The 12,575-nt window shown below is 54.2% G+C and overlaps 1 protein-coding gene across 2 annotated transcripts in view; it reads right to left on the bottom strand.

The window, feature by feature from the left end:
- Positions 1-12,575, bottom strand: part of CPT1A (carnitine palmitoyltransferase 1A) — an 85,900-nt gene that overhangs the window by 72,611 nt on the left and 714 nt on the right. The window contains exon 1 of one of the 2 annotated variants that reach the window (XM_033207454.1): positions 11,026-11,198. The exons of the other annotated variant lie outside the window; for it this stretch is intronic. The gene's annotated coding sequence lies outside the window, so the exon portion shown is untranslated. Of the gene's footprint in view, positions 1-11,025; positions 11,199-12,575 lie in introns of those variants that run through there. 2 annotated transcript variants of the gene reach the window in all.

Here is a 12,575-nt window from a genome sequence, read left to right as displayed (position 1 = left end):
TGAGTATCTACAAGTGCATACAGTAGCACCGCACACGTGTGAGGCACACACAAATGCTGCCTACTCTGTGCACACTCCTGCAACTTGCTTCTCGTACACACTGAATTCCAAGCTGCCCCACGCCCACCCATGCAGCACTGGCCCTGCTGTCCTGCACCCCTCTGCCAGCAGGAACCAGCCTGCTCCTGTGTCCCTGCTGGGGTTCAGGGAACTTCTCTGTTCACTTTTTCACTGTTGCAAACAAAGAAGCAGACAGTAGTCTTGTCCATGTTGCAGCATCGTATTTTAATGGGGGTAGAAAAAGAGCATGGTGTTCGTGGGCACCCCTGGCCTCTGGAGCAGCCTTCCTCATGCCTGCCCTGCCCTGCCTGCTCTACCAAAGGTCCAGCTCCTTCTTGATGTGGTCATCCTGTCCTCTTTGCCCTCGCCAAAGTCCCACCTGCTGCTCGACACCCCATCTCCCTGTGTCTCCCAAGTCAGCTTTCCCAGGGTGTCTGAGCGCCCTGCCCACTTCGCCAACACTGCCACATCGGCCCCAGCCAGGGGCTTCTTGGAGCGGAAGCACACTCCACCACTTTGCAGCCTGTGTTCCTTCCACGTCTGTGTGTCCAGAATGGGCCACCTGTCCGCTACAGCCAGGCCTGGGTCAGGGCCCTCCACCTCCCACCTGCGTGGGAGTCCCTCACCAGGCTCACTGCGTCTTCTCCTCCCCAGCACCTTTCATCGAGGGCAGGAGGCCAGAGCACCCATGTGTGACATCTCCCCTTCCTGGAAGACTTCCCTGGAGTCCTGGGCATGCCCTGCCAGGTTGGGCACTGTGGCTGGGAGCTCTAGCACACTGGGAGGAAGGGCCCTCAGGCCAGTTGGCGGCCGGGCCTGTGTCTGAATCCAGGCCACCGACACTAGGCAGCCTCTCTGCTCACTCCTTCGGCCCTCCTGAGGCTGTAAGCGAGGAGGGCAGCAGGGGCACGGCATGGCCTGAGCGTGGGCAAGTAGGCAGCAGCCTCCTCGGGCTGGTGGGGGCTCTGCCACGTCCCACTCATGGTGTACAACTAAACCGTTAAGTCTCTGTGGGCTGGTCCCACTTCCTGTTCCTTCTTCCTCCTGGGGGAGGCCACGAGGCACACAAGCTGGCCCTGGTCTATCTGCTGCTGCCTTGGGCCCCTCTGGCTTCTGAACTAGTGGGTGGCTCCCCCTGCACCCCGGGAGTCAGCCAGCCCCCCTGGACTTTAGCTTAAACCTGAGCACACTGCACCTGACCTTCCAAGCACATCTTCAACCAGCCAAAACTTCACCAGCTGACAATGAATCTTGCCACCTGCCCACGTGCCCATATCCTCCCCAGGGTTTCTCTTACTGAGAACGCCGGCACCTGCCCTGCCTGGGGAGAAGTAGGGATGGACTAGGGCTGTTCACTCCAGTCCCCAGAACCTGCTGATGTGAAGGTCCCCGGGCTCCCATGTCCCACCAGCAACACATCCGCTCTACAGCCCAGACCTCCTTTCTCCAAGCCACCCCCATACAGAGACTTCCCAGAGAGACCTGCCCAACTGCTCTTTAACCCACGTCACCCCAGGGGCTGGCCTATCTGCAGCCCCTCTCCTGCTGCGATTTTCTTCCATGCCCAGGTCTCAGAGACATATCACAGCCCAGGTGGGGAAAGGTGGTGTCCTGGGAGATGAAGTTTACACAGTGTGACCACTGGGATCCAAGCTGCACGGCAGGGCGTGCACCCGCGCCCCAAGTTCAAGGATGGCTAGAGGAGAGAACACTTTTACTGGAAAGAAAGGCAGAAAAGAGAAGGAGGAAGAAAAGTTAAAAGGAAGAAATAAGAAAATGCAGAAAAATACAGATGGATGAAAAGGGAACTTAACCTCTTCCCTGTCACTCACTCGCTCCCTCAAATCATCACGGAGCCCTCGGACGGGAATCCCAAACTAGCCCTGGGAACGGACTCGTGGAGGAGGCAGCTCTGGGTAAGTGAAACAGGCGGACCCTTGGGGGCTGTTCCTGACCTAAGACCCCTTCTTGCTGTGTGCCCCCAGGACAGCTATAGGGTAAATCGGAGGCGGAGGCAATACCCCAGCGGCCTCCATCACGCCAAAGACACCACATCGTCCGGCATTGTGGTGGGGCCGCGGACGTGTCTATTTTTACTGAAAGTACAGAAATCACTTATGAGAAGCTGGCACGGTGGCTAGGGCCTGGCCTGTGCCTCTGCCCCAAGTGGATGTGAGCCCTGAAAGGCTGAGTGGGAGACCAGGCGCAGTGGCTCACGCCTGAAATCCCAGCACTTTGGGAGGGCAAAATTGCTTGAGTCCAGGAGTTCAGGACCAGGCTGGCCAACATGGCAAAATTCTTTCTCTGCCAAAAATACAAAAAATTAGCTGGGGCCAGCTGCGGTGGCTCAAGCCTGTAATCCCAGCACTTTGGGAGGCTGAGACGGGCAGATTACGAGGTCAGGAGATCGAGACTATCCTGGCTAACCTGGTGAAACCCCGTCTCTACTAAAAAAAATACAAAAAACTAGCCAGGCGAGGTGGCGGGCGCTTGTGGTCCCAGCTACTCGGGAGGCTGAGGCAGGAGAATGGCGTAAATCTGGGAGGCGGAGCTTGCAGTGAGCCAAGATGGTGCCACTGCACTCCAGCCTGGGCGACAGAGCGAGACTCCGTCTCAAAAAAAAAAAAAAAAAAAAAAAAAATTAGCTGGACGTGGTGGTGCATACCAGTGGTCCTAGCCATTCTGGGGGCTGAGATGGGAAGATTTCTTGAGTCTGGGAGGTCGAGGCTGCAGCAAGCCCAGATTGTGCCACTGCACTCCAACCTGGGCAACAGAGTGAGACCCTGTCTCACAAAAACAGAAAGGCTGAGTGGGGTTGGGGAGTGGGGGAGGCTGAGCGGGGTTGGGGGGTGCGGGGTGGAGATCGCCCACCTGGAGCCCACCTGCCCTGCTGGGAGCTCACACAGACCTCCTTGCCCAGAGCACACTGGGTGCCCAGCAACTCCCAGGTAGAGCATGGGAGCCAGGCCATGTGCCATCCTGGAGGCTATGAAGGGACTCGTCACTGAGGTCTGTGCCAGAGCACTTAAGCACCTTATGCTAATCTGCTCTCGGAACCACACAGAGATGCAGAATAAGAGGCCCCAACCAAGGCCGCAACCCTTCATCACAGCTGTCACAAATCCACTGTCCCGTCTCCAGCTCACCTCTTCCGTGGTTGTTCCTACTGTCTTCCAAGCTCAGCTCTCCCTGTCACCTGCCCCTCCGCCAGGCCCACCAGCCTGGACCTATGCCACTAACTGGCTCGCAGCTGGGAGGTCTTCAGTTCTTTTTCCATTTCTGTTTTCTCCTTTTTTCATACTTAGCTTAAAGCTGCCAGCACTTTAGTGGGCAGCCCATGAATCCAAACTCCCCAAGAAATTCTACAAGAGACATTTATCAATGTCACCTGCACCGGCTGGCAAACGACCTTCACTTGTGAGTTACGTGTTCAGTCTTCCAAATACACTTCTCAAGGACCTGAATCCTCGTGTCATCCGAATCGAATCCTGAAGACTACAGACAGTTCTGTAACGCTGAATGCTACATGAACAATTGGGGGGCTGGTGATAACACATCTTCAATTTTGCTTACGGTTATCTTCATTTTTACAACTTTGCTCAATATTCCCCAAATCCTTGGCCGATAAACTGCTCTGCTACTTTGTTTTTTGAAAGTGTTCACTTTGTTCTCTTTCTCCATAATCAATTCCTTTTAACCAAAACCTTTCACCTCTTTCGAAGTCATTGGCCTATGAATCCTAACACTGGCCACGTAATCAAGAAGCCACCCACGACACAGGTCCTTATGCCCTTTGAGCAAACCTCCCCACCCCTGCACCCCCAATCCTGCAGAGCTGAGACAGGCAGGTGGCCGAGGAAAGCAGGTGAAAGGTCCGTTTGATGCACCGTGCATTGCCAGGTTTCAAAACACGCCCAAGGAAAATGGAGATATGGGAATTGCCTCTGTAATATAAAACAAACAATAAAACTTGGTGCGTGATAACAGACTTCCAAGAAAATGGTCTTTATAGCAACTGAAATATGTAAATAATTTATGAGTGGGGCAGAAGTATTTCAACATAGCCTTGCAATCAACAGGTATGGCGATACTAACAGGTGGGTGGAAGGTAGGTAGGTAAGACATACAGATCCCTTTTTGTGCTCTCAATAATGAAGATAAAGAATGTTCCTTTTTTTTTTTTTTTTTTTGAGACGAAGTTTTGCTCCATCACCCAGGCTGGAGTGCAGTGACATGATCTCAGCTCACAGCAACTTCTGCCTCCTGGGTTCAAGTGATTCTCCTGCCTCAGCCTCCCAGGTAGCCGGGATTACAGGCATGCGCCACCACGCCTGGCTAATTTTGTATTTTTAGTAGAGATGGGCTTTTACCATGTTGACCAGGCTGGTCTCGAACTCCTGACCTCAAGCGATCCGTCCACCTTGGCCTCCTAAAGCGCTGGGATTACAGGCGTGAGCCACTGCACCCAACTCAGAACATTCCTTTTACCAAACCCTTTGACATATGCTAGACAATGTGACCCATATATATTTTCATACTGATGTATCTGACTAGCATTAGATCATTTAATTCTCGCTAGCACCCTAGGAAATGGGGAATAGGGCTACCTCCATGTACTAATGAGAAAACCAGGGCTTAGATGTCAAGAAACTTGCCCAATGTCACAGCCAGCAAATAGCAGGGCTGGAAATCAAACCCAGGCCCAGGCCCAGGCCAGGCGTGGTGGCTCATACCTCTAATCCCAGCACTTTGGGAGGCTGAGGCAGATGGATCACCTGAGGTCAGGAGTTCGAGACCAGTCTGACCGATATGGTGAAACCCAGTCTTTACTAAAAATACAAAAAATTAGCTGGGCATGGTGGTGTGCACCTATAGTCCCAGATACTAGGGAAGCTGAGACAGGAGAATTTCTTGAACCTGGCAGGTGGAGGTTGCAGTGAGCCAAGATTGCACCACTGCACTCAGCCTGGGCGACAGAGTGAGACTCTGTCTCAAAAAAAAAAAACAAAAAAAAACCCAAGTCCAACTCCAAAACTTGTACTCTTAAATCCCCAAGCAAAGTGGTAGGTACTACACAAAAAGTTCTACTTAGGATTCCTAAAGTTACAACACAGATATAAAATTAGGTCACTGTTGTAACCAAAATGATGAGATTGCAGCCAGCAATAAAACTCCAGTGAATACAAACACCGTCAGCGCCAACTGTAAAATTATCCACATGCTGCAGTCTTCCCACTGCACAGTGCCCACGCACACAGGAGCAGGCTCTGCCTTCTACTCAAACCTAGCTAACAGCTGCCCATCTCCTCCAGCGGTAAACAACTGTGTTGGAAATCCTCTGAGAAAAGGTTAGCCGTGGGAAGCGACAGCTTAGCTCAGCAGGAATACCAGCAGGGCCTCTAGGAAAAGAGAAAGTGTGAGGCTGGATGACATGGGCCCCATTCCTGGAAAAACTGGAGGCAGCATCGTAGGCAGAGTCGGAAGCAGTGTCTCTGGCGAAGGGCAGGGCAGTTATCTTATCATCTACAACACATTCTTGGATGCCCGGGTGACCAATGCCTGGGAAGGTTCTGCTTGGCTAGAAAGCTAGTGCAGGCCTCCGGGACTGGCTCCAGTCCGGGGAAACCACCTTCACAACATGCATGACTTCCAAGGTGGCAAAAATCGGGCCTGGCCTCCTCACTGCTGCCCAAAGAACTTCAAGGGAAGTACCAGGAAGGCTCTGGAAGGACATCAGCAGCCCAGGGGTTTCCCTAAAACTAGCACGCGCGTGCAGTAAAGTTCATGGCTCTTCTGAACTGAGGTGCAGGCAAAAATTAGCAATAATGGGAAGGAAGAAAAGCAGCAGCTCCTCTTCACTGGGCAAGCGTGGGTGCATGCTCTCCACACTGTGTGAGCCACGTTGTTATTCAATTGCAGATATGCGTATTTGTAATGGTGCCCCTGTACTTTTCCAGTAAATGTGTATACACACAAATAGAAGTTATTTCCCAAAGTTGGCTGGGTGTGTTGGCTCCTGCCTGTAATCCCAGCACTTTGGGAGGCCGAGGCGGGTGGATCACCTGAGGTCAGGAGTTCAAAAGCAGCCAGGCCAACATGGTGAAACCCCATCTCTACTAAAGTTACAAAACATTAGCTGGGCGTGGTGGTGGGCGCCTGTCACAGGAGAACTGCTTGAACCCGGGAGGCGGAGGTTGCAGTAAGCCAAGGTCGCACCACTGCACTCCAGCCTGGGAAACAAGAGCGAAACTCCATCTCAAAAAAGAAAAAAAAAAAAAAGAAATTGTTTCCCAAACCCGACGGAAGCACCTTAGAAGTGAGAATGTGAGACTCACCTTATGTTTTTTGGAGGGTTTCATGTACAAGAAAGGTGAAGGAATTTTCATTATTTATTTATTTATTTTATAAGACAGGGTCTTGTTCTGTTGCTGAGGGTGACCTTGAACTCCTGGCTCAAGAGATCCTCTTGCTGAGCTCCGCCTAAGCTGGGACTACAGGTGTGCTCCACCACACCCAGCCTGGAGCTCTCATTATGAAAGGTTGCACCTTGAATTCATGACTGATCATTCAATATTCACATTATTTAAATTGGCCACACAGTGAATTTCCTGTACTGAAGTTTATCATGACGGACTATTCACATTTATAGGGTCAACATAATGGGTTGTCAGGTTATAAAAGGAATTCTGGGCCGGGCACGGTGGCTCACGCCTGTAATCCCAGCACTTTGGGAGGCTGAGGCAGGTGGATTACCTGAGGTCAGGAGTTCAAGACGAGCCTGGTCAACATGGTGAAACCTCGTCTCTACTAAAAATACAAAAATTAGCCAGGTGTGGTGGTGGGTGCCTGTAATCCCAGCTACTCGGGAGGCTGAGGCAGGAGAATCGCTTAAACCCGGGAGGTGGAGTTTATGGTGAGCCGAGATCATGCCACTGCACTCCAGCCTGGGTGACAGACTGAGACTTCATCTCAAAAAACAAAAATAATAAAATCAAAGGAATTCTGGACTGGGTATGGTGGCTCACGCCTATAATCCCAACACTTTGGCAGGCGGAGGCAGGAAGTTCGCTTGAGCCCAGGTATTTGAGACCAGTCTGGGCAATGTAGCAAGACCCCATCTCTACAAAACACGTATCTGAATGTCTGCTCTGGGCCACTGAAACAATGAGGAAGGTGAGTGTAAGGACGGGTTAGGAAGAAGTAGCAGCACTTAGCCCCGGCCGCATGTGGGGGCTTAGGGAACAAGAAGAATGCAGGCTGGCTCTCCGGCTCTTGGGCTGGGTACCACAAACCACCAGCATCAGGAGTATGAAGCCTTCCTTTCTTAACCTAAAGAACTTGATGTCCAACGCCTAAGCTATATCCCTCAGGAAGCAGAGCGGTACCCACCCTACTGCCCAACCCTCCAAGGTGACCGTGATCCTCCTGCCCACCCCGGAGAGGCACGCCTCACTCAGCATCATTTCTTTCATTGTTAACTTCCAAAGATGTTCCTGGACCCAAGAACAATCTTCACCAAAAAAAAGGCAAAGGCCGACAGACACTTCTGAGGCTATCAAGTTACCCAAATAAGCAGCTGGCCTCAGCCCAGGGCCTGCTGGGGATCCAACCTTTACCTGACATTTGAATGAGGTAAAAGTTGAAATTTACATAAGGTAACAAATATTTGAAGCTAGCAAGCAGAAAAAAGTCCTTACTTGTGTTAAGCAATCAATTTGTTTAAAAAACATATCCTGTACATGTCGTCAAAGAAACTGTTAATAGTGGTGGCATCTGGAGAGGGGAACCAAGTGAGAAGGACTCTACTCTGTATCTGCACCTTTAAAAAAAAAAAAATAGAGACAGGATCTGGCTCTGTCACCCAGACTGGAGTGCAGTGGTGCAATCATAGTTCACTGCAGTCTCCACCTCCTGGGCTAAAGCCATCCTCCTACCTCAGCCTCCTGAGTAGCTAGGACCACAGATGCACTCCACCAGGCCTTACTAATTGTAGAGACGGGGTCTGGCTCTGTTGCCCAGGTTGGACATTCCTGGCCTCAAAGCAATCCTCCCACCTTGGCCTCCCAAAGCACTGAGATTACAGGCGTGAGCCACGAGTCCAGGCCCATTCGTGCCTCTTTAACTCTGCATCGTGTGCTTATATCGCTTATTTGTAAAAACAACAACAACAAAAATCTTCACAAGAAAAGCTCAAGACTGGCAGAAGACAATTGGGGCCTCTTTAAAGTGTGTTGGAGAGAATCTCTCCAACACAATCTCGAACAGCCATTTTAATTCTCAAAGCACCAATTCTTCCGGCATTCAAGTTCAGGCTTTCACCAGCAACAGAACTCTGGCCTGCCAATAATAACCATGCAGAGTGACTAAACATTTTTTCCAACAAAGGAAAAAATGCAAACGATCAAAGTGCAGAAGCAGCCCTTGGCCAGCGCAGGCGCCGGTTTCCGCCTCCCGCCGCCGCTGCCACCGCCCCTGCGCCTTTAGATTTCGGGCAGCAAGTTTAATTGCTTGCTTGGAACGCGTCTTCGGAAGGGCACCGCCAGCAACTGCGGCTTCGCGCCCCGCCCCTTCCCCCAAGCCCCGGGCGGGCGTCACGTGACGGCTGAGAAAAGTAGGGGAAAGGTCAGCAGCAGCCCCGCCCCCGGGCTGGCGCGTCCCAGGCGCTCGGATCCTGTTCCACCCGCCGTGCCCACAGAGACCTTCCGGAGCGAGCTGGCGCCCGCTCCTGTGGCCACCCCAGCGGGAGAAATGCAACGCACCTCTCCGTGGAAAGGTCGAGCCCTGCGGTGCCCAACTTTGGGGACAGCTCGGTGCTCAGTGCTTCTGATGACAGATGCTGCATCCAACGAGCCAGAAACGCAGGCACCGCGCTCAAGAGCCCAGGGCGCGTCTAAAAGGGGCTCACTGTGAAGCCCCAGTGAAAACTGACAGTGTTTTTATGAATGGGCACGCGGGGCCAGGGTTGGGTAAGGGCAGGCCCTCGTTCCAGGACTCCCTGGAGGCCCAGCTTGACCGCTTGGTGACCACTGGTCCGGGGCCGGGGCCAAACACAGCCGCCGCAGCAGCATCGGAAGGAACCCAGTTTAATTCTCTACCCCGTACCAACTCGAAACGTTATTTTGGCCTGTGCATGATGCTAATTTCTGCCACTTTGAAACAAAGTGTGTGCACTCCCAAACCTGGCCCTTTTTACTGTTTGATTCCAACTGTTAAGATAAGAGTTCAAGTGCAAGGTCGAGGCAGCAATGCTTCACAGGAAGGAAACCAGTCATTTACATGCGAAAAGCAGTCCACAGGTTCTTGGTATTGAGGCAAAACCAACCCAAAGAATCCCCAGACCAAATGACAGCTGGATGCTCGCTGGTCTCAGCGGTGTGCATTCTCAGCGACACTAATGTCCTCAATTTATTGCTACGTTTCCTCGGTTAGAGTCGCCTTAAAGAATTTGGAAAGGCCCGGAGGTGGGGGTGCTTCCTGACATAAATAAAAGACCAGGGCTCAGCCACTTTTTATTCACTTGGTGTGTGGCTTGGAAATAAACATGCTTGCATATCTGGAATGACCAGAAACCAGACACCTGTGGAAGAAAATGGTGTAAGAAAATACACCGTTGCAAAAGGTAAAACCGATTTTCATTTTATTCGGTAACTTACAAAGTTACCGGCTTCCTACTAAAATCTGTTCTTAAATATTTTATAACACACGGAGCCGAGAGGAACCAAAAGCCTGTGCCGAGTTGGGAATATTAACTCTGTTATGTATTTAACCTGGTAGTTAGTTGGGATTTTAACTCTCTGAGTTGTTTTCTTTCTTTTCTTTCTTTCTTTCTTTCTTTCTTTTTTTTTTTTTAAGTAAGATCAGCCCTCATCTTTGAGTCCTGCGGCTTTAAGGAAAGCCAAGGGCGGATTTACATTTTTAAGAGGCTGACCCACGGCCTTTCCTGACAAAGCGAAAGAAGCCGGCTGTTGGCTGGCCGCGGCGGTGGCTCCAAGAAGGGGCTGCCCCGCGTGGCCCTGACCGCACCGTCGGGCTCGCAGGCCAAGTTCGCCAGGGCCCGGCCACGTGACACCCCTACCCTCCCGCGGCCCCGCAGCTCCCGGCCCGGCACGACCTTGGGCATGCGCTCCGCGCCCACCTGCCCTTGACCCAGCGTTGCACGGGAGAGGCTGCGGGGCGCTCCCAAGCAGGCACGGGGCCCGGCACCCTCATCCTGCTCGCGGCAGCGCTCGGACCCCGCCTGGAGTCCCTGCGCCAAGGGCGTGTCCCGACGGCTGCACTGCGAGGGCGGGCTTGGGGAGGGGGACCGGGGAGACGGGCGCTGGGATGGGGTCAGCGGCGTTCTGCCGAATCCCGAGGGCCAAGCATCCCTCCCTCAGCCGCACTGCACCTGCCCGCAGGTGACCGATCCACGGGCGGACCCTCAGACTCAATCCTCTCCGGAGCCGGGGTGGGATGGGCAGGGACAGGAGCCGGAGGCCCTACTGGCCCCGGGCGAAGGCATCCTGGAAAGCATCCAGAGCGTCCAGCATCCCTGCCGCGGCCACCCGCAGGCAGACCGACCCCCGGTCAGACCCTCAGACTCAATCCAGTCCGGGGCGGATTAAGGAGTGGGAGACAAGGGAGCCGGTGGCCCCGTTGGCCCCGGGCCGGAGGCCTCCAGCCAAGTCCGGAGGGCCGAGCATCCCTCCCACGGCCGCACGGGACCCGCCTGCTGACCGACCGACCCCCGCCGGGCCCCCAGACCCAATCCCCTGCGGGACATGGCGAGCCCCGGTGCCTCTCCGGGTTCAGGATCTCCACAACCCCACCGTCCGGGGGAAATACGGGGGTTCCTCTCGGCGCCCCGGTTCCGGCGGGGTCCCCCACCAGGTCCGGTTCCCGGCAGCCCCGCGCGCCGCCCGTGCCCGGCCCCCGCAGCCCGCAGGGCCGCACCGTCCCTCCCCACCGCGCGCGGCCGGGCCTCACCGAGTCAGCGACGGAGGTGCGGCAGCGGCAGCGGCAGCGGCGGCGGTGGCGGTGGCAGTGGCAGCGGTGGTAGCGGCGGCTGAGTGAGCGAGCGGCGAGCGGGCTCCGGGGAAGGAGGGCCGCGGGTGAGGCCGAGCGCACCCGACGCCGGCGGCAGCGGATTGGCTGAGGCGGGTCCGGCTGCGGCGCCGGCGGGCGGGGGACTCCCGCCGCGCGGAGGGCGGACCCGCGGCCTGAGCGGGGCGGGGCGTCCGCCTGGCGAGAAGGGGAGGGAAACTGAGGCTCCCGCGGGTGCTCGCGTCCTCGACCTCTGCCGGAATGGGGTCTAGGACGAAATTCCTCACCCTCCGAGCCTCAGTTTCCTCATCCGTAAAATGAGTCATCTCGTGGAGACTGTGCGCATAAAATGCTTGGCTATGTGCCTGGCTCATGCTCGCGGCTTATCGGCATTGCCCCGTGTAATGCTCCAGGCACCCCCTGATGGTATTCACCCCCGACTCCTTTATGCAGACAAGGGTGGCGGGCCAGGAAATAAGTTGCCCAACGTCACTGAGCTGAGGAGCAACCGATCCACCGGGAGTGGTGGCGCGCGCCTATAATCCCAGCTACTCTGGAGGCTGAGGCGGGAAGATCGCTTGAAGCCAGGAGTTCAAGGCCAGCCTGGGCAACGTAGGGAGACCCCGTCTCTAAAAAAAAGGGGGGGGAGTGATAGACCGGATAGTGGGTCCAGATCTGACTCCACAGCCTATGCCCCAAATCAGACCTTATACCATGAGCGATCTGGAGGCAGCGTGGCTTCTCCTCATCTAGCTAGGATATAAATGCCTCCCTTGCTGGGCTTTGGTTAGATTTACTAAAATAATTCTTCCAATGTCAAGAACATAATAGGTGCCGGGAGAGGAGTAGCTGGAGTCCAGGGCAGAGTGACCGAGCGACCCTTGTGCTGGAGCTCGGGAGAGGGGCCGGGAGCGGGAACTGAACATCCACCCGTCCCAGGAGTCTAGGGCGAGCGCAGCTGCAGGGGACCCGGGGGGGTTGACGGGGAGGGAGAGGGGCCCCAAGCATAACAGGAGGGCTAAGGGGCTCTTCCTGCCCGGGAGCCACCCCTCCCCTATCTTTACCCGCAATGCTTCCAGGCGCGAGCTGGCGGCTCTGCATACAGCAGGTGCTCCATAAGTGCACCGATCTTATGAACAAAGACTCTTTTAAACCTTTTTTTATGAACCCGGCTCTTTTTAAGGTCGACTACTTCTAGTTATGAAAAATCCATGTTAGCAACCATCCTTCTCTCTGTATTATTTGGTTGTTACCGCAGAATAATTTAGAAGAGAAAATGAAAGTTCTCCTTTGATCCCGCCCCCCACCACCGCTGCAGTTAACTCTCCCTGCGGTTCTCAGGCTCGCTGTTTTAAAGGAAGGCCAGGATGCAAGCTGTCTGTAAGGCTGTTTTGTTTTCGCTTGGCTTAAGTCGTTGACATAGTTCTCTGTGGGGGGACGGAGATGACCAACGGCCTTCCCAAGGCTGCGTAAGATTTCCTTTGACGATGCTG

This window comes from Trachypithecus francoisi, unplaced genomic scaffold, assembly GCF_009764315.1.
Source record: "Trachypithecus francoisi isolate TF-2019V2 unplaced genomic scaffold, Tfra_2.0 Lachesis_group8, whole genome shotgun sequence".
NCBI classification, from domain to species: Eukaryota; Metazoa; Chordata; class Mammalia; order Primates; family Cercopithecidae; genus Trachypithecus; species Trachypithecus francoisi.
The sequence above is the reverse complement of the archived record's forward strand: the minus strand, read 5'-3'. Positions and strand labels throughout refer to the sequence as shown.